Below are 19516 nucleotides of genomic sequence, written 5' to 3'. Positions count from 1 at the left end.
TGTTACTGATGGTAGGCTTTGTTACTTTGGTCCCAGCTCTCTGCAGGTCATTCACTAGGTCCCCCCGTGTGGTTCTGGGATTTTTGCTCACCGTTCTTGTGATCATTTTGACCCCACGGGGTGAGATCTTGCGTGGAGCCCCAGGTCGAGGGAGATTATCAGTGGTCTTGTATGTCTTCCATTTCCTAATAATTGCTCCCACAGTTGATTTCTTCAAACCAAGCTGCTTACCTATTGCAGATTCAGTCTTCCCAGCCTGGTGCAGGTCTACAATTTTGTTTCTGGTGTCCTTTGACAGCTCTTTGGTCTTGGCCATAGTGGAGTTTGGAGTGTGACTGTTTGAGGTTGTGGACAGGTGTCTTTTATACTGATAACAAGTTCAAACAGGTGCCATTAATACAGGTAACGAGTGGAGGACAGAGGAGCCTCTTAAAGAAGAAGTTACAGGTCTGTGAGAGCCAGAAATCTTGCTTGTTTGTAGGTGACCAAATACTTATTTTCCACCATAATTTGCAAATAAATTCATAAAGAATCCTACAATGTGATTTTCTGGATTTTTTTTCTTCAATTTGTCTGTCATAGTTGACGTGTACCTATGATGAAAATTACAGGCCTCTCTCATCTTTTTAAGTGGGAGAACTTGCACAATTGGTGGCTGACTAAATACTTTTTTTCCCCACTGTATACGCTTAACCGCAATAACATGTTTGTTCCACGTTTGTTTAACCATTGTACATGTTTGTTAAAGGCCCAGTGCAGTCCAAAGTGTGATTTTCTTGTGTTTTATATATACAGTACCAGTCAAACGTTTGGACACACCTACTCATTCAAGGGTTTTTCTTTATTTTTTACTATTTTTTACATTGTAGAATAATAGTGAAGACATCAAAACTATGAAATAATACATATGGAGTCATGTAGTAACCAAAAAAGTGTTAAACAAATAAAAATATATGTTATATTTTAGAATCTTCAAAGTAGCCACCCTTTGCCTTGATGACAGCTTTGCACACTCTTTGCATTCTCTCAACCAGCTTCACCTGGAATGCTTGAGGTTGGGTGATTGTGGAGGCCAGGTCATCTGATGCAGCACTCCATCACTCTCCTTCTTGGTCAATTAGCCCTTACACTGCCTGGAGGTGTGTTGGGTCATTGTCCTGTTGAAAAACAAATGATAGTCCCACTAAGCGCAAACCAGATGGGATGGTGTATCGCTGCAGAATGCTGTGGTAGCCATGGTGGTTAAGTGTGCCTTGAATTCTAAAAAAAATCACAGACAGTGTCACCATCAAAGCACTCCCACACCATCACACCTCCTCCTCCATGCTTCACGGTGGGAACCACACATGCGGAAATCATCCGTTCACCTACTCTGCGTCTCACAAAGACACGGCGGGTGGAACCAAAAATCTCAAATTTGGACAAATTTTGGACCGGTCTAATGTCCATTGCTCATGTTTCTTGGCCAAAGCAAGTCTCTTCTTATTATTGGTGTCCTTTAGCAGTGGTTCCTTTGCAGCAATTCAACCATGAAGTCCTGATTCACGCAGACTCCTCTGAACAGTTGATGTTGAGATGTGTCTGTTACTTGAACTCTGTGAAACATTTATTTGGGCTGCAATCTGAGGTGCAGTTAACTCTAATGAACTTATCCTCTGCAGCAGAGGTAACTCTGGGTCTTCCATTCCTGTAGCGGTCCTCATGAGAGCCAGTTTCATCATAGCGCTTGATGGTTTTTGCGTCTGCACTTGAAGAAACTTTCAAAGTTCTTGAAATGTTCCAGATTGACTGACCTTCATGTCTTAAAGTAATGATGGACTGTCGTTTCTCTTTGCTTATTTGAGCTGTTCTTGCCATAATATGGACTTGGTCTTTTACCAAATAGGGCTATATTCTACCTTGTCACAACACAACTGATTGGCTCAAACCCATTAAGAAGGAAAGAAATTCCACAAATTAACTTTTATGAAGGCACACTGTTAATTGAAATGCATTCCAGGCGACTACCTCATGAAGCTGGTTGAGAGAATGCCAAGAGTGTGCAAAGCTGTCATCAAGTTAAAGGGTGGCTATTTGAACAATCTCAAATATAAAATATATTTTGATTTGTTTAACACTTTGTTGGTTACTACATGATTCCATATGTGTTATTTCATAGTTTTGATGTATTCACTATTATTCTACAATGTAAAAAAAAAAAAAATAACCTTGAATGAGTAGGTGTGTCCAAACGTTAGACTGGTACTGTATTTCCACAAGTTGTAATAATACTGTGAAATTGTTAAAATTATAATAATGTTTAAGAGATGTTTAAAAAGACCACCTGAAATCTCAGCCTGCTTTGGTGGGATGGAGTTTTGGCCTGCCGGGTGTCATCATCAGGCGGTAAATTAGTTAATAGGAAATAAGAAACCTCTCTGCCAATAACAGCTAGTTTTCAGTGTTCCCCTCCCCACTCAGACCATTCCCAGACAGTCCTAGCAAATGTCTTGCTTGAGAATTTGGATAAGAGCGTCTGCTAAATGACTTAAATGTAAATGTTAAATGATAAATTGCTCTTCGCTAAGAAGCTATTTTTGTTTATTTTTGAGCATTTTAATTGAAAACAAACACAGTAAGGTGCTTAGTTGTTACCCAGAAATGATTTGATATTGAGATAAAAACAGCTGCATTGGATCTTTAAGTTTCAACCTTGAAAAGAAAAATGGAGCTCAATAACTTTAACATAGAATGTCCTTTCTAATTTAGGAACTTCTGTTTAGTAAGTTGTTCAGCGCCGTTCACCATTATGTCAAAGATACAAACATTGTTCTGAATGGGTCAAAGTGTAAACCAAAAAAATTTAACGTGTTTTTCTCTGACTGAAAAATCTAAAGAGATGAGAATAGAAGCGCAGTCATTACAACACACTAAACTGCTGGTCTGAACATGCATATTTCCCCATCGATATCTCCCAATTACATACTCATGTAATTGACTAGAGAAGCATTCAAAATGACCGTGCTAATAGTGCCAGCTCTGAGAACCATTCCACGGGTGTGAGGTGAACAAGTTGGTGAAGGAACTGCGCAGCCATGAGTCCAAATTTATGAGGATCCTCACATGAGATAAAGCGATGTCAATAGCCCCTCTAACTAACGTAAAGGTCTACCATTCCCTCCTAAACAGTATGATGCCTTTGTTGGGATTACTGGAAACCGTGACTTGGAGTGGAGGAAAGGCCTTCCAGTTAGAGACAGAGAGGTGAAGCACACGCAGGGGAAGTGCCCTACGGCCTGGCAGAACCTTCACCGATAATAACCCAGAGAAAGATGTCTTTGTGCTAACATAGCAGAGGACGTCTTTGTTCCGCCCTCATTTTGTGGCCTTTTCCTTCAGCCAAACCTTTGGGTTAAGACACAGATATGAAGAAGAGCAGTATTCCTCATCTCCCCACAGCGACTTTACCCCTCGTTTATTTATAGCCTCTTCGCGAGACGGAGGTTTATCACCTACTCACAGAGAGCACATGGGCTTACGTTGACAGCTATAGCCACTGGCTGCCATGATCCCTTGACCCCTGTATAACTACTTGTACACACTGCTGAGGAACAACTTTTGACTATTTATCAATCTGCATTGAACTAATGTTGTTCTCCAACTAAAGTAATTTAAAGTATATTTTACTATACATTACCACCTCACATTCTTCTAATCAGAGAGGACATGTAACTATTATGTTTATTTCAGAAATCACTGTAGGGTATCATAGCCCTACTATTGACCTGCAGACCCTTTTCTCGCTCTATGATAAAACTGTCTGTTGTCTGGATGATAGCCCCTGTGCCTAAAATGGGATCCTCTGAGGTCTTATCCTAACTTGAGACATAAGCGTTCACATGCATCAGGCTGTCACTAATCTTGCATTTCCGTGAAAATTTGACATTAGGGTGCCCTGGTGCCATGCAGTCTACAGCGTAAAACTGGACCAGAAACCAGTCAATGGACACAAGAGAGGTTCATGCCCCATGATATATTCCTAAATGACCCTTCAGGCTGTATATCACCAGTCCTGGAAAAACCTTATCTCCCCAAAAAACATCTGAAATGGGAAAAAAAGCTTTCTTTGGATTATTCATTAAATACTTTATGCTGAAGTTGTGGTCTGTACCTTGTGATCATAAGAACGGTAATGTTATACTGTTGTTGGGATGAAGAAAAAACGATCAAAGTAAATGCAAACATCATTTCCATTTCAGTCATTTAGCAGACACTCATATCCAGAGCGACTTACAGTAGAGTGTGCATACATTTCTCATACTGGTCCCACATGGGAATCGAACCCACAACCCTGGCATTGCAAGCACCACGCTCTACCAACTGAGCCACACAGGACGAAATGTACACAGATGACTATTAAATCATTTTAAGGACCAATCTGAATTTTAAACAGCCTGACACTGCCACCTTGTTTGGTCAGTTGAGAGATGGGTCAAGGGAAACCCTAACTTATCTCACATTCATAGACACAGCTAAGAACTAAGCTCATAAGGGATGTGCTGTATAAGTTACATTCTTCAAAAATCAATGGGTATATATCTTCAACAGCAGAAATACTTATAGATTGTGCTTTTAAACCATTTCACAGATGGGATGTATACACTCTTATTCACCCCTTCTTCCCTTGGACTTTGATATCTTAGATGCAGGGTTAAGATAAGTGTCAAGGAGGTAGAGATTTGTTGAACAGAGTGGGAGAGAGAGACAGCGTGGAAGCTGTTGAGACCAGACAAAACACTGAATGCATATCCGTGAAAGACAGCGCTTCGTTAGAAACAAGAGAGACTTTGTGAGTGTTTAAGTGACCGCTATGCGTTGGGTTCCATCGTAGCCCCAAGGCAGTGGGTCTTACTCTCTAGCCTTCCAGCCCATAGTTACAAGCCTCTGACATTGCAGGCGTGGGAGCCGCTGTGATGACATAGGCTGCTCAGCTAAGAGGAGGGGAAACGGACAAAGAGGCGTCTTCTACTTGGACCAGAGGTTGTGTTGTGTGCTATTGGGCCTGTGGCAAGAGATGTTAACAAGAATGTAACCCTTCTCTGCCCAGAATGGGAAACATTGTCCAGTTTATGAGGGATTAAGAAAATGCACTTGCCTAAATTACGAACAAAAGAGCTTATGTGTGCAGCCGCATAAACCCACAGAGCTGGTTTATCATAGCCTTGTATGGAACTATGAGATCTCAGCTAAACTTGCTATGACAATGGAAGTCCATTAAACAAGGGAGGTCTGATACTGTACATCCTGCCGTAGGGTCAAGAGGCGCAGAATCCGTCAATGTGTCATGAGTTCAGCGATGTATAGCACAACACTAAAAATACAAACCACTAATGAATGCAATAGGCAGAACGTTTGTTCAGTGTGTCTAACGTATATATATTTTAAACTACTCAGTGAATCAAAAGTGGATCTGCGGCTGCATTGCAATGCATTTATCAAATCTGAAACCATATCCCCCCATCACACCTCAGCTGGTCCTCTGTCATTCAGTTGGTAGAGCATGGCACTTGCAACGGCAAGATTATGGGTTCAATTCCCAGGACCACCCATACATAAAATGTTTGCACGCATGATTGTAAGTTGTTTCGGATAAAAGCGTCTGCTAAATTGAATATATTTTGAGCAATGTTCCCTCTAATGTTTTGGGGCACTGAGTACATTTTAGGTCTTGTGAGCGTAAACTTGAACATTGTGAGAATTTTGTGCAACTTCCGACGCGCGTTTACAGTGAACACTGATGCTGTACCCTTACAGTTTTAGACAGGCTATTGTGGCTATTTGAGCATAATGTAGGCCCACCAACAAATCAATTTTCACATGGAAATAGCTTTTGATTTCTATGATATAGCCTACAGTAGCCTATATGTGGTGTTCATTGCAGGCTTACATTGCAAGAGACTTTTAAAAACGTTTTTACATTATGAAGGGCTTGACATTAATTAATGATTTTTTACTTGGTCTGTAACACCATGGGCAAACTAGGTGACTGTAAATTGCATTGTTTTGTGTTGTATGATGCAAGAAACCCCTTTACAAAATAACATGAATTATTATTACCATACAGATAATTAGATAATGTAGGCTACCCCTCTGCCTATTGGCATATTCAAGCCTGTCTCAAAATACAACACTGCCCCTTTAATTAAGACATAATATTTGTACTTGACTGGCTTTTCAAAAGACAGCATGAAATGTAGCCTACACGTTTTGTGCTCTTGTAGGAAGCAGTAACTCCCCATTGCTGACTTATCTATAACTGGGCTAATAACTCGCTAACTAGCAAAGAATATCAACAAATATGCACACGCGCGGCTCTGCGATGTGATCTGAACTGATCTGAAAAGCGGATTCACTTGAAAGACCGCTCGTGTGCTACCCCCACCAATAGAATTCAACTCCGCTCTGGCTCTGCCTACAACAAAATCATAGACTCAATCTTGCAAAGTTATATTTGTTTTGGTTTGTTGCATTGAAAAGGGGCTGATGTAATGTTGATTCGATTACAGAAAGAACGTTGATCTATATAGTGCAAACTAATGGGGTTCAACCTCTTGTGTCTATGGTGCATGGCATTTTTTCTGTGCGGCACTCCTGAAGGAAGTGCGCGGCTGCGCACACACGCAGTTTAGAGGGAACATTGATTATGAGAGTTTAATCTTGAACTTAACTTGCATATCAATTCACATTGCATTGGTATCCTTAGCCATATACCCTCATGTGTAAAATTATCAGAAAACAGAGGTTCAGATGTCGGATCTTAACTTGATCATTATTTTGTGGCAGAGAATTTTCCTGCTGCATCAGGAAATTCAAATGAGCCTCGTGAGTTCCTGAAAATGAGCAGTTCTCTTTCTCTCCATGCTGGGGCAGTTGAGTCATTGGGATCAGTGCTTGATATCAAAATATTTTTCTCTCTCGTTGGCTCAAACACTAGGCCTAGCTCCTATTAATGCAACATTCAAATGTACAAAAATATATCTGAAATGCAGCCATACTATCAACAACCATAATTTAATATAGCTTAATAACACAAGATAGATATTGGTCTCCATTAGGCTATGACATACAAGTGTCAAGTGTTTGCTATGGTCAAAATTCTGTTCAATTGTGACCTGGGGTGGTCTAGTGATTAGGGCCACTACCTACAGCGCACACATAGGCCTGGTGTGGGTTTGATTCCAGCCAATGCCCTTCTGGCACAAATAACAATCCCCTTGATTTATTTACACATTTTAAATATGGACAGTCCAGGGATATTTTACCACCGATCTTGATAAGAAATGTCCATACCAGACACTTTTGGATAACATAAATAGGTAACTAATAAAATAATAGCAGTAGCCTACACCAACATTAGTTTCCATTCATACAAAGTGTCAGGTAAATTGCCTCAGTAGATTTGCCATGGTAAACAAGGAAATACTTTATTTATATTGTACAGAATGCTTGTCAAATAGTTAAATCACCCTTAGTCTGTTAAAAAAGGACTACGGTAAGTTGTTCCGATAACAATACCAACCAGAGGGTGAACATATCTTCAAAGACTGGTTGAAAGCAGGACTATGGTTAAGGTAACACCGACATCATCTGGAGCGGTAATGAGGTGACCAATAATGTTTGCAATTGAGATCAGTTGTGCGGGTGAATTTAGCGCTATTGATTGTTTAATGAGACATCAACTGGCGATAATCTAGTGCCATCGATGGTTGCAATAGGCCCTTTGTTATTTGATTATATTCCAATAGGCTACATTCTGTAGGCTATCCGTTAGCCTATCCATTGTCACATAATGCAAGGTGTGAAAACCTATAATAGCCTACTGTTTGTGTTTCCCTGGCTGAGTTGATGAGCTGATTTGGGCCATCAGTTGATTGACAGATGTAGGCCTACTGTAGAACGATAAACATTCGTCCAGTGTGGATGCTCATCCACGTTTTATAGTTAGGTTATAGTCCCGTGTAGCTCAGTTGGTAGAGCATGGCGTTTGCAACGTCAGGGTTGTGGGTTCGATTCCCACGGGGGACCAGTATGAAAAATGTATGCACTCACTAACTGTAAGTCGCTCTGGATAAGAACGTCTGCTAAATGACTAAAATGTAAATGTAAATGTTATGTATAATTTGTAAACATAGTTAAGGTCTTTGGTGTAGATTGAAAGCCTGTATTGTGTGGCTTTGATATTTCATTTCGTAAAGCTGTCAAGATGTTTATGCATTTGAGCCTATCCAAATACATTTTGTTGAGCTGAGACACTTCTCTTTGATGTGTAAATTATCAGATTATTCGTTTTACTTCTTGAAAACATTTAAATAAATGCAATTAACTTGTGGGCTCATGTAGGCTCAGGCTGGTCACTAGATCGCCCAGCGTGCATGCTGAGACCACTGCGCTATGGCAGTTCACAATGCTCTAGCAAGCACTAAGAATCCTATGAATACTGATGATACAAAGGCATTTTCCATTATTTTGTTTTAAGCCTTCCCCAAACCATTGCCCTAATGTTAAGCACTCCGAATTAATGCCTAAACTGTTAACCTTTGAGTTGTTTCTGTGTTTACCCTGTACCATGCGTAAATTAACAGACGTTCATCCATGAGTCAAAGGGCAGTGGGCCAGATTTGAACCCATGCCAACTCTGGCATATGTGTGTTGGGGTCAGTGGCTGTAACTGCAAGAACACACAGCCAACCAAAATAATTTGTTCTGCCTATTGCTTGCCTTCAACATCATAAAACAATAAAACAATATATTTTTTCCCTTACAGAAAATACATGTAACCCCTACAAATATGTCAATTTATTATAATCCACATAAAAATTCACAAGAGACGCGCTGTAGTCTGCACATAACCTACATAAGGTACAATGTAGGTATGGTACTGCGTTGTATACAAACACCGCTTCCAGCTGCCTCCTGGCAGTGATTCTAAATATTTATTTAGATATTCAAATCCTCCTGCTGCAGGATAATTTTTAGTAGTGGTGCAAACAGTCACATGACCTGGTCAACATGGTCAAGCAAGTTCATGTTTCTGACAGTTTACTAAACAACTACTGATTTAGAACCACAGAGAGTTAGAGAATGTCAGCACAGAGAAAACAGTACCACTGCCTCTGCTATTCCAGCACCAATTCAAGTTAAACATTTAAACATCATCAAATCTATAAGGTTATATATGATTAGTCTAATACAGTGAAAACAAACTTAAAGATACCAAAAAGAATTAAGTCCAATCAACGTTGCTAAATATCATGTGGCAGTCCATGATTTCTATTATTCCTTTGTGTGTGTGTGTGTGTGTGTGTGTGTGTGTGTGTGTCACAAAAGTATATAGCCCTATTCGGACGGGATACGTTTTACTGAGGGAGCTCAGGTAATGTAATTATGTGCACGACCACAAACCACCACATCTCTAATTTTAGTCCTGTCCGAATCTTCCTTCAGTATTTTTTACTTGTCAGGAAGGTTATTATCCCAGCCCAGCAAACTCCCAGGTCCTCTGATAATACTTAACCCGTGCGAATAGTCATCCCTGTGTTTTGAGGGATATAACAGAGTTTAACAGGTGCTGCACCCAGTTTAGGTAAGAACATGGGAACAAATGTATGCTTAAATCAAAGTGCTATGCACGTAGCCTACAGATGAATGATCTGTTTTGTCATATATCAACTTTCCTAGTGCCATACTTCTCTTTTAAAAGATAAAGTGGACGATATTGAGCCAATGAATTGATAAATTGCCAAATACATTAGTTAATTAAATGGTTACATAGGTTACAGTTCATGGTTCTTATTGATATGGATGATTATTTTGACTTCCTCCAAACTGAAGGCCTTTAGGCTGATATTAGGCTATCCCTAGACATTTGAAATATCTTTACGCCTAGAAGAGCCTCCATGCTTCCATCATAACGATCAATTTTGAATGAGGAAAAAAAATAATTACAGGGGCAGTTTGGTAAAACTAATCCCATCCAAATAGTCCACTGGAAAAACGTATTTGCTGGGGTAATAATTACATAACCGACATTCTATAGTAATACTAGTCCCATGCCAATAGGGCTTATGACTGTCATACTAGGCTACAATGCTAAAATGTTTGCTAGCTTAACTTCCTCGCATGGGCAAAAATGAACCAGCTAAGTTAGCTAGCTAGATAGTTAACGTGCACCTACTACATCTAAGCTACATACTGAACTTCAATCGTCTCAGGCTGTCATAATCATTGGCCTGTACGGAGAATTAAGTAAAAACACTAAGTTCAAATACCCATCTCCATTCAATTTAGCTAGCTACTGCAGGACATCAACACGTCACAAGCTACCAGAAACCAATGCCAGAAACATAAACACATTTCGGACATTGCTTTTGATGTGATTTGATTGGTGTGATGCTAAATCCAAACTGGCCTCCCTTGGGGGATGTTTTGCTTCACCAAGACCACCCACAGTTTAGCTCAGCGCAACGCTGAATGGTTAATTGTTTTATCAATGGAAGCCAAATGCTCGCTGGCATCAATCGATCAAATGCTACAGCTGCAACATGTCGTACTCTTTTTGTTCAGACAGCATCAGATACATGGGCTACACATACTGACACATAGGGGCGCTGTTTCGCTTGTTCGGGATGATTTCTCCTGTGAGATAGATACAGCCAATTGCAAATTGAAGGAACATTATGAAAACACAGCGAGACGAAAGATAAATTGTTTTATAATTTAAAAAAATGTATTGGTCAAATTTTTGGGGAAGCCTGGCTTCCTTTGGCATCCATGAATAAACGCCACTGATTATTTTCCTCCTGGAACGAAAGGGATCAAATTAACATCCAACATATGTAGGATCTTAATTTGACCAGTATTGTTTAGAAAAATAATCCTGCAGAAACAGGATTTAAATGTTTACTCCATAATGTTGCTTGGTCGGTGGTAAGGCTATTAGCTGGACAAAAGTAGGCTACATGAAAAGTGCAATACTGTTAATATAACCGTGTGTTAGTGCAGGTTTTCTGCGAATTTCTGTAAATCTCGAAGCCCATCTGCATTTCAAGTGGCGCAGGAAAATTTGCAGCAACAAAAGAGCGATCAAATTAAGATCCTAAATCTGTAGGTAGAGAGTCCTCAGAAATCCAGAGTGATGTTGGTCTACTTACTGAACTATGTTGAAACAAAGACCTTTTTCACATTGCTGGGTTTTGACAAAGCATTAAACCTCAGAGCTGGGCTCTCCAAAATGAGGAGCACAATGATAAAGCATTATGCAGCTCCACACTAGGCCCCGAGCTGAACATTTCCAAAGGTCAATCCGAATACCAACTATCAGAGGGAGGGAAAAGACAGCAAGTCTACTCTGCACGTGGAGCTAAATCTGATGGTATTTAAAAGTCAACTGTATGGAATGCATCTCCACTTAGTGCAGTCTGGCCAACTTGATCTGATATCTAATCATTACAGTTTATGAATTTAGATTATTTAAGAGATTGAATCTCCTCCCAGTTCAGCCCTCTCCTACTCCTACTGTGCCCACCCAGGTGAAGCTTTGTTGAGCTCAATGATTACAAAATACTTTATTGATGTCAAACTGTGATAATCATCCTAAGAGCCCCTAATCCTAATTCTGCACTACCCGCCACTACCCACCACTAACCACCACAGCACTACCATAGCCTCTACAGGTCAGAACCAAACAGAAAATATGACTCTAAAGTGATAAACCCTAATAAAACCCTTATTGTTATTGTACCATAAAAAGTATCAGGTACGGATCAGAGGTGTACATTTTCACCCCACAGGAACAATGTGATCTTTCCTCAGTCTGTATAACTGCAGCACAGGTTTGATTAAATCCAAACATTCTAGACAAGATCCCTTGGAACACAGATAATGTCTATAAGAACAACCATTCTTGCCTATTTCATTTGCTTTTGAGTTTTTTTGTCTGTCAATGTTTGTCTGTTCTGGTTTCAAGTGATTCTCCTAATTTAACTATTTACTTACAGTACTTACACTTGCCTTTGTGTATACCAGAAATGAGAATGTTCCCTTTTGCCTGATAACTGATTTGAAAAAAGACAGAGCAGATGTTTTTTCTGAATGGGCTTACATTATTTGGGGAGCTGAGTGAACTCTATACATCAGGGTTCCCCAATAGGCCCCCAAACTTTTCTGAGCAAAAACATTATATATATACAGTGGGGCAAAAAAGTATTTAGTCAGCCACTATTTGTGCAAGTTCTCCCACTTAAAAAGATGAGAGAGGCCTGTAATTTTCATCATAGGTACACGTCAACTATGAAAGACAAACTGAGAAAAAAAAATCCAGAAAATCACATTGTAGGATTTTTTATGAATTTATTTGCAAATTATGGTGGAAAATAAGTTTTTGGTCACCTACAAACAAGCAAGATTTCTGGCTCTCACAGACCTGTAACTTCTTCTTTAAGAGGCTCCTCTGTCCTCCACTCGTTACCTGTATTAATGGCATCTGTTTGAACTTGTTATCAGTATAAAAGACACCTGTCCACAACCTCAAACAGTCACACTCCAAACTCCACTATGGCCAAGACCAAAGAGCTGACAAAGGACACCAGAAACAAAATTGTAGACCTGCACCAGGCTGGGAAGACTGAATCTGCAATAGGTAAGCAGCTTGGTTTGAAGAAATCAACTGTGGGAGCAATTATTAGGAAATGGAAGACATACAAGACCACTGATAATCTCCCTCGATCTGGGGCTCCACGCAAGATCTCACCCCGTAGGGTCAAAATGATCACAAGAACGGTGAGCAAAAATCCCAGAACCACACGGGGGGACCTAGTGAATGACCTGCAGAGAGCTGGGACCAAAGTAACAAAGCCTACCATCAGTAACACACTACGCCGCCAGGGACTCAAATCCTGCAGTGCAAGACGTGTGCGCCTGCTTAAGCCAGTAAATGTCCAGGCCTGTCTGAAGTTTGCTAGAGTGCATTTGGATGATCCAGAAGAGGATTGGGAGAATGTCATATGGTCAGATGAAACCAAAATATAACTTTTTGGTAAAAACTCAACTCGTCGTGTTTGGAGGACAAAGAATGCTGAGTTGCATCCAAAGAACACCATACCTACTGTGAAGTATGGGGGGTGGAAACATCATGCTTTGGGGCTGTTTTTCTGCAAAGGGACCAGGACGACTGATCCGTGTAAAGGAACGAATGAATGGGGCCATGTATCGTGAGATTTTGAGTGAAAACCTCCTTCCATCAGCAAGGGCATTGAAGATGAAACGTGGCTGGGTCTTTCAGCATGACAATGATCCCAAACACACCGCCGGGCAACGAAGGAGTGGCTTCGTAAGAAGCATTTCAAGGTCCTGGAGTGGCCTAGCCAGTCTCCTGATCTCAACCCCATAGAAAATCTTTGGAGGGAGTTGAAAGTCTGTGTTGCCCAGCGACAGCCCCAAAACATCACTGCTCTAGAGGAGATCTGCATGGAGGAATGGGCCAAAATACCAGCAACAGTGTGTGAAAACCTTGTGAAGACTTACAGAAAACGTTTGACCTGTGTCATTGCCAACAAAGGGTATATAACAAAGTATTGAGAAACTTTTGTTATTGACCAAATACTTATTTTCCACCATAATTTGCAAATAAATTCATTAAAAATCCTACAATGTGATTTTCTGGATTTTTTTTCCTCATTTTGTCTGTCATAGTTGACGTGTACCTATGATGAAAATTACAGGCCTCTCTCATCTTTTTAAGTGGGAGAACTTGCACAATTGGTGGCTGACTAAATACTTTTTTTCATACAGAACTTCTCCAGATCCTTCAGGTTTCGGGGCTGTCGCTGGGCAATACGGACTTTCAGCTCCCTCCACAGATTTTCTATTGGGTTCAGGTCTGGAGACTGGCTAGGCCACTCCAGGACCTTGAGATGCTTCTTACAGAGCCACTCCTTAGTTGCCCTGGCTGTGTGTTTCGGGTCATTGTCATGCTGGAAGACCCAGCCACGACCCATCTTCAATGCTCTTACTGAGGGAAGGAGGTTGTTGGCCAAGATCTCGCGATACATGGCCCAATCCATCCTCCCCTCAATACGGTGCAGTCGTCCTGTCCCCTTTACAGAAAAGCATCCCCAAAGAATGATGTTTCCACCTCCATGCTTCACAGTTGGGATGGTGTTCTTGGGGTTGTACTCATCCTTCTTCTTCCTCCAAACACGGCGAGTGAAGTTTAGACCAAAAAGCTATATTTTTGTCTCATCAGACCACATGACCTTCTCCAATTCCTCCTCTGGATCATCCAGATGGTCATTGGCAAACTTCAGACGGGCCTGGACATGCGCTGGCTTGAGCAGGGGGACCTTGCGTGCGCTGCAGGATTTTAATCCATGACGGCGTAGTGTGTTACTAATGGTTTCCTTTGAGACTGTGGTCCCAGCTCTCTTCAGGTCATTGACCAGGTCCTGCCGTGTAGTTCTGGGCTGATCCCTCACCTTCCTCATGATCATTGATGCCCCACGAGGTGAGATCTTGCATGGAGCCCCAGACCAAGGGTGATTGACCGTCATCTTGAACTTCTTCCATTTTCTAATAATTGCGCCAACAGTTGTTGCCTTCTCACCAAGCTGCTTGCCTATTGTCCTGTAGCCCATCCCAGCCTTGTGCAGGTCTACAATGTTATCCCTGATGTCCTTACACAACTCTCTGGTCTTGGCCTTTGTGGAGAGGTTGGAGTCTGTTTGATTGAGTGTGTGGACAGGTGTCTTTTATACAGGTAACGAGTTCAAACAGGTGCAGTTAATACAGGTAATGAGTGGAGAACAGGAGGGCTTCTTAAAGAAAAACGAACAGGTCTGTGAGAGCCAGAATACTTACTGGTTGGTAGGTGATCAAATACTTATGTCATGCAATAAAATGCAAATTAATTACTTAAAAATCATGCAATGTGATTTTCAGGATTTTTGTTTTAGATTCCGTCTCTCACAGTTGAAGTGTACCTATGATATAAATTACAGACCTCTACATGCTTTGTAAGTAGGAAAACCTGCAAATTCGGCAGTGTATCAAATACTTGTTCTCCCCACTGTATGTAATATATATATATATATATATATATATATATATATATATATATATATATATATATATATATATATATACTATATATACAAAAGTATGTGGACACCCCTTCAAATTCGTCTATTTCAGCCACACCCATTGTTGACAGGTGTATAAAATTGAGCACACAGACATGCAATCGCCATAGACAAACATTGGCAGTAGAACAGCCTTACTGAAGAGCTCAGTGACTTTCAACGTGGCACCATCATAGGATGCCACCTTTCCAACAAGTCAGTTTGTCACATTTCTTCCCTGCTAGAGCTGCCCCAGTCAACTGTAAGTGCTGTTATTGTGAAGTGGAAATGTCTAAGAGCAACAACGGCTCAGCCACGAAGTAGTAGGCCACGCAAGCTCACAGAACTGGACCGCTGAGTGCTGAAGCGCGCAGCGCGTAAAAATCATCAGTCCTCAGTTGCAACACTCACTACCGAGTTCCAAACTGCCTCTGGAAGCAATGTCAGCACAATAACTCTTCCTCAGGAGCTTCATGAAATGGGTTTCCATGGCCGAGCAGCTACACACAAGCCTAAGATCAACATGCGCCAAGAGTCGGCTGGAGTGGTGTAAAGCTTACCGCCATTGAACTCTGGAGCAGTGGAAATGCGTTCTCTGAAGTGATGAATCATGCTTCACCGTCTGGCAGTCCGATGGAGTAATCTGGGATTGGCGGATGCCAGGAGAACGCTTAGAGAATGCATAGTGCCAACTGTAAAGTTTGGTGGAGGAGGGATAATGGACTGGGGCTGTTTTTCATGGTTCGGGCTAGGCCCCTTAGTTCCAGTGAAGGGAAATCTTAATGCTACAGCATACAATGACATTCAACACGATTCTGTGCTTCCAACTTTGTGGCAACAGTTTGGGCAAGGCCCTTTCCTGTTTCAGCATGACAATGCCCCCGTGCACAAAGCGAGGTCCATACAGAAATGGTTTGTCGAGATAGGTATGTAAGAACTTGACTGGCCTGCACAGAGCCCTGATCTCAACTCCATCGAACACCTTTGGGATGAATGGGAATGCAGACTGCGAGCCAGGCCTAATCGCCCAACATCAGTGCCTGACCTCACTAATGATCTTGTGGCTGAATGGAAGCAAGTCCCTGCAGCAATGTTCCAACATCTAGAGGAAAGCCTTCCCAGAAGTTATAGCAGCAAAGGGGGGACCAACACTATATTAATGCCCATGATTACGGAATGAGATGTTCGACGAGCAGGTGTCCACATACTTTTGGTCATGTAGTATTTTTATGTATGGCAGGGGCCCCCAATTTTCGCTGTTCGACATAAATAAGAAAATAAAAAACACCAGGAAATCAGCTCAACATGATTTTAATTTAGGAAATATGTTCCCAAGTATTTCCACGCATAAATCGAGGGGCATTATGTGCTCTTATCCCAATGTAATCATGGTTGAAATTATTTGATTTTTGTCAAATACTATATCTGTTTGTGCTTCTTGTGGTCAATTTGCAGTTTACAAATTATTTATAAATGTGTTCCGGCCCCCAGACCATCCGCTCACGAAAAAATCGGGCCCTAGCTGAATGTAATTGGGGACCCCTGCCATACATAAAAATACGTTCACACCAAACAACAACTTCAGTGTATTCTTGAGTACCCAACACCAGATAAATTTGAAAATCCCATTAACCACTGAGAATCAACAAGCAAATGTACTGTATACAGTACCGAGGTTAAGCTAGACTTTATTGTAAGTCTGTACACAAATGGCTATATGTACCTATGAAAGGTTGTATTTATAGTGGCTAGTGAGCAGTTGTGTTTTTAAGACTCCTGTAATATTCACTTGTAATCCAATAAGTAGGATTGTGGTCTTCTTGGTCTTTGTTTAGACAGGCAGCCCAATTCTAATATTTTTGTGAAGAAAAAAAAGATCTGATGTGATTGGTCAAAAGACCAATTAGTGGGAAAAAAAACAGAATTGGGCTGCCTGCTTAAACGCAACCTTAGGGAGAGGACTTATGAACCACCAGGTTTTCATGACATTCACAATTTTATTAAGGGTCACTCATGTGCTATCCAAAATTTCAAAAATTAACTGTGAAAATGTGTCTGTGACAAATATGAGATCAATGGATATGATCCTATGATCATTATTTCAATGCAGTTTTTTTTTCTTAAACAAGCTCAAGAATGAAAGTATTGGGCCTAATTACGAGAATTCTTTGCTGACTTACTGTGTGGTAAAACTCTGTGCCTGCCATTGTCTTGATCCCTGAACTGGTTTCTTACTAGTTTCTTGCAGGGTCAGAGGTAACTTTGCTAATTAAGGGTCCCCTCAGTCTTTAGACAAACTCATCTGAGCTTAATGTTTTCACTTTCATGGCCCAGCGGCTCTGCCTGGTACCTCTCTAAGCTAATTTTGCCTGCCTGCATAGCTTTGGTGGGACCCTGTTAATCTAGGCACAGCCAGGTCAAGTTCAAACTGCCACAATGCATTTACCAAGGTCTTTAGATTCTGGTTGGTAATTTGTACAATGAAAGAAAACCCTACACATCTAAGAACCTCTTTAACGTCAATTATTTCTCCAGTTAGTAACCTCAAAGCTTTCCTGGAAACAGCTTCAGTAAAGCCTCACAGCTCAGTTTGAACGTTATTGAATGTAAAATGTATAATATACTCAAAAAAATATTAAAACCAAAGCTACATTTATCAAAACAAAACATGAACCAACGTGTTTTGCAAGGTTGTAGTAGAGTGGGGCCACAACCACTGTGTGACTCAAATAGAAACAAGACGTCTGATAAGTCTGCAGTAGAATGGAGATACAAGGCTATCAAATGTGGACAAACTCTACTGGTCACTACAGACTACTCTGATAGTCAGAATGTAAGTAGAATACAAAAATGTTCCAAAACAAACTTCCAGATCAAAAACGTGCAGATAATCTCCCCAAAAAACTATTGTGTGCCAAGTGTGCAGTTAGGAGCGGATATTGTGCTCACATACAGTAGATCTCTAATTGTTTACAAATAGCATCTCTATCAGAACACCTATAGATGTGAGATCTTAATTTGATCACTCTTGTGTTGCTGAGAGTTTTCCTGCACCACAGGAAATGCATATGAGCTTTGTGATTTACTGAAAACCCACACTAACACACGGTTATATTAACAGTATTGCACTTTTCATGTAGCCTACTTTTGTCCAGCTAATAGCCTAACCACCGCTCAAGCAACATTATGGAGTAAACATTCAAATCCTGTTACTGCAGGATTATTTAGCTGTGACAATACAGGTCAAATTAAGATCCTACATCTGTATAACATTGCTAGATTCTTTACTCAAATATCTTATTAGCCACAACTGCAGCACATACATATCTCTGATTATTAGTCTCTGGTGGAGCATTTAGTAGAAGAGGAAACCCAGCCAAACAATCAGCCAGCGTAAGCAACAATAAACATATGTAACTACTGAGACTAATGGCAGACAAATGCATGCTATTAGTCTCCAATATTGAGCCAATCCTAATCTGCTAGGATGTTATGATTCGACACATTTAAAACGCGGAGAGTTGCTGCTTGACCCCCTTTCCTGTTTATAACAAGCACATACTGTACATTCTCCATGCAGTAGGTTTGTTTGATCAGGAGAATTTGGCAACCAATAACAATGGGTTGTAAATCTACATGGATCATCTTTGCAAAACCATTTATCACGGCAATTAGTGACAGTCAAATAAAATAACGAATACATGCAATTTAGAGAATATTAAATCTTACCCGTTCTTGATTCCTAAGAGTTGGCTTGGGAAAACATTGGTTTCTACATCTGTAGCATCCTCTGTCTCATTACATACTACTACTACCATCAGTTTTTAGAATCCACTCGGACATACCAGAAATCAAAGCAATGAAAATACGTCAATGTAGTGGAGCAAATAGGATTAAATCTGTTGAATGCCAAATGTCTGGAAACAGAGGAATTCTTTCAATAGATAATCCCCCCTATGGATTTAACACAGTTCAGTCTTAAAGAGCAGTAATTTTCAGTTTTAAGGTGGCACCGTCACCAGAATTTCTGTAGCATAATCTAGTTAAATTAACAATCTAAACAAAATGCTATAAACTGTAATCCGTTTCTAATCACGTTTAATCAAGGATCTAAATGAAATTCAGAAAAACTGGGCACTGAAAGACAATTCCGCTGCAGCACTAACAATAGGAACCTATGTACCTAGGAATCTATCAGTAAAAGTTCCAGATGAGAACCCCTACCTTCTGGCAGCTCCTCTAGTGAGTGGTGAACAGAGAGTGTCCAACCCTACCTGCCTGGCACTGTGGTCAGCTTACCTTGAGGACTTCCATGGGCACATGGGTCACAGCGGGCAGGTTAGAGGGCAGCATGACATTGATGG

Source organism: Coregonus clupeaformis, chromosome 10 (assembly GCF_020615455.1).
Source record: "Coregonus clupeaformis isolate EN_2021a chromosome 10, ASM2061545v1, whole genome shotgun sequence".
Taxonomy (NCBI): Eukaryota; Metazoa; Chordata; class Actinopteri; order Salmoniformes; family Salmonidae; genus Coregonus; species Coregonus clupeaformis.
Note: the sequence above shows the minus strand (reverse complement) of the source record.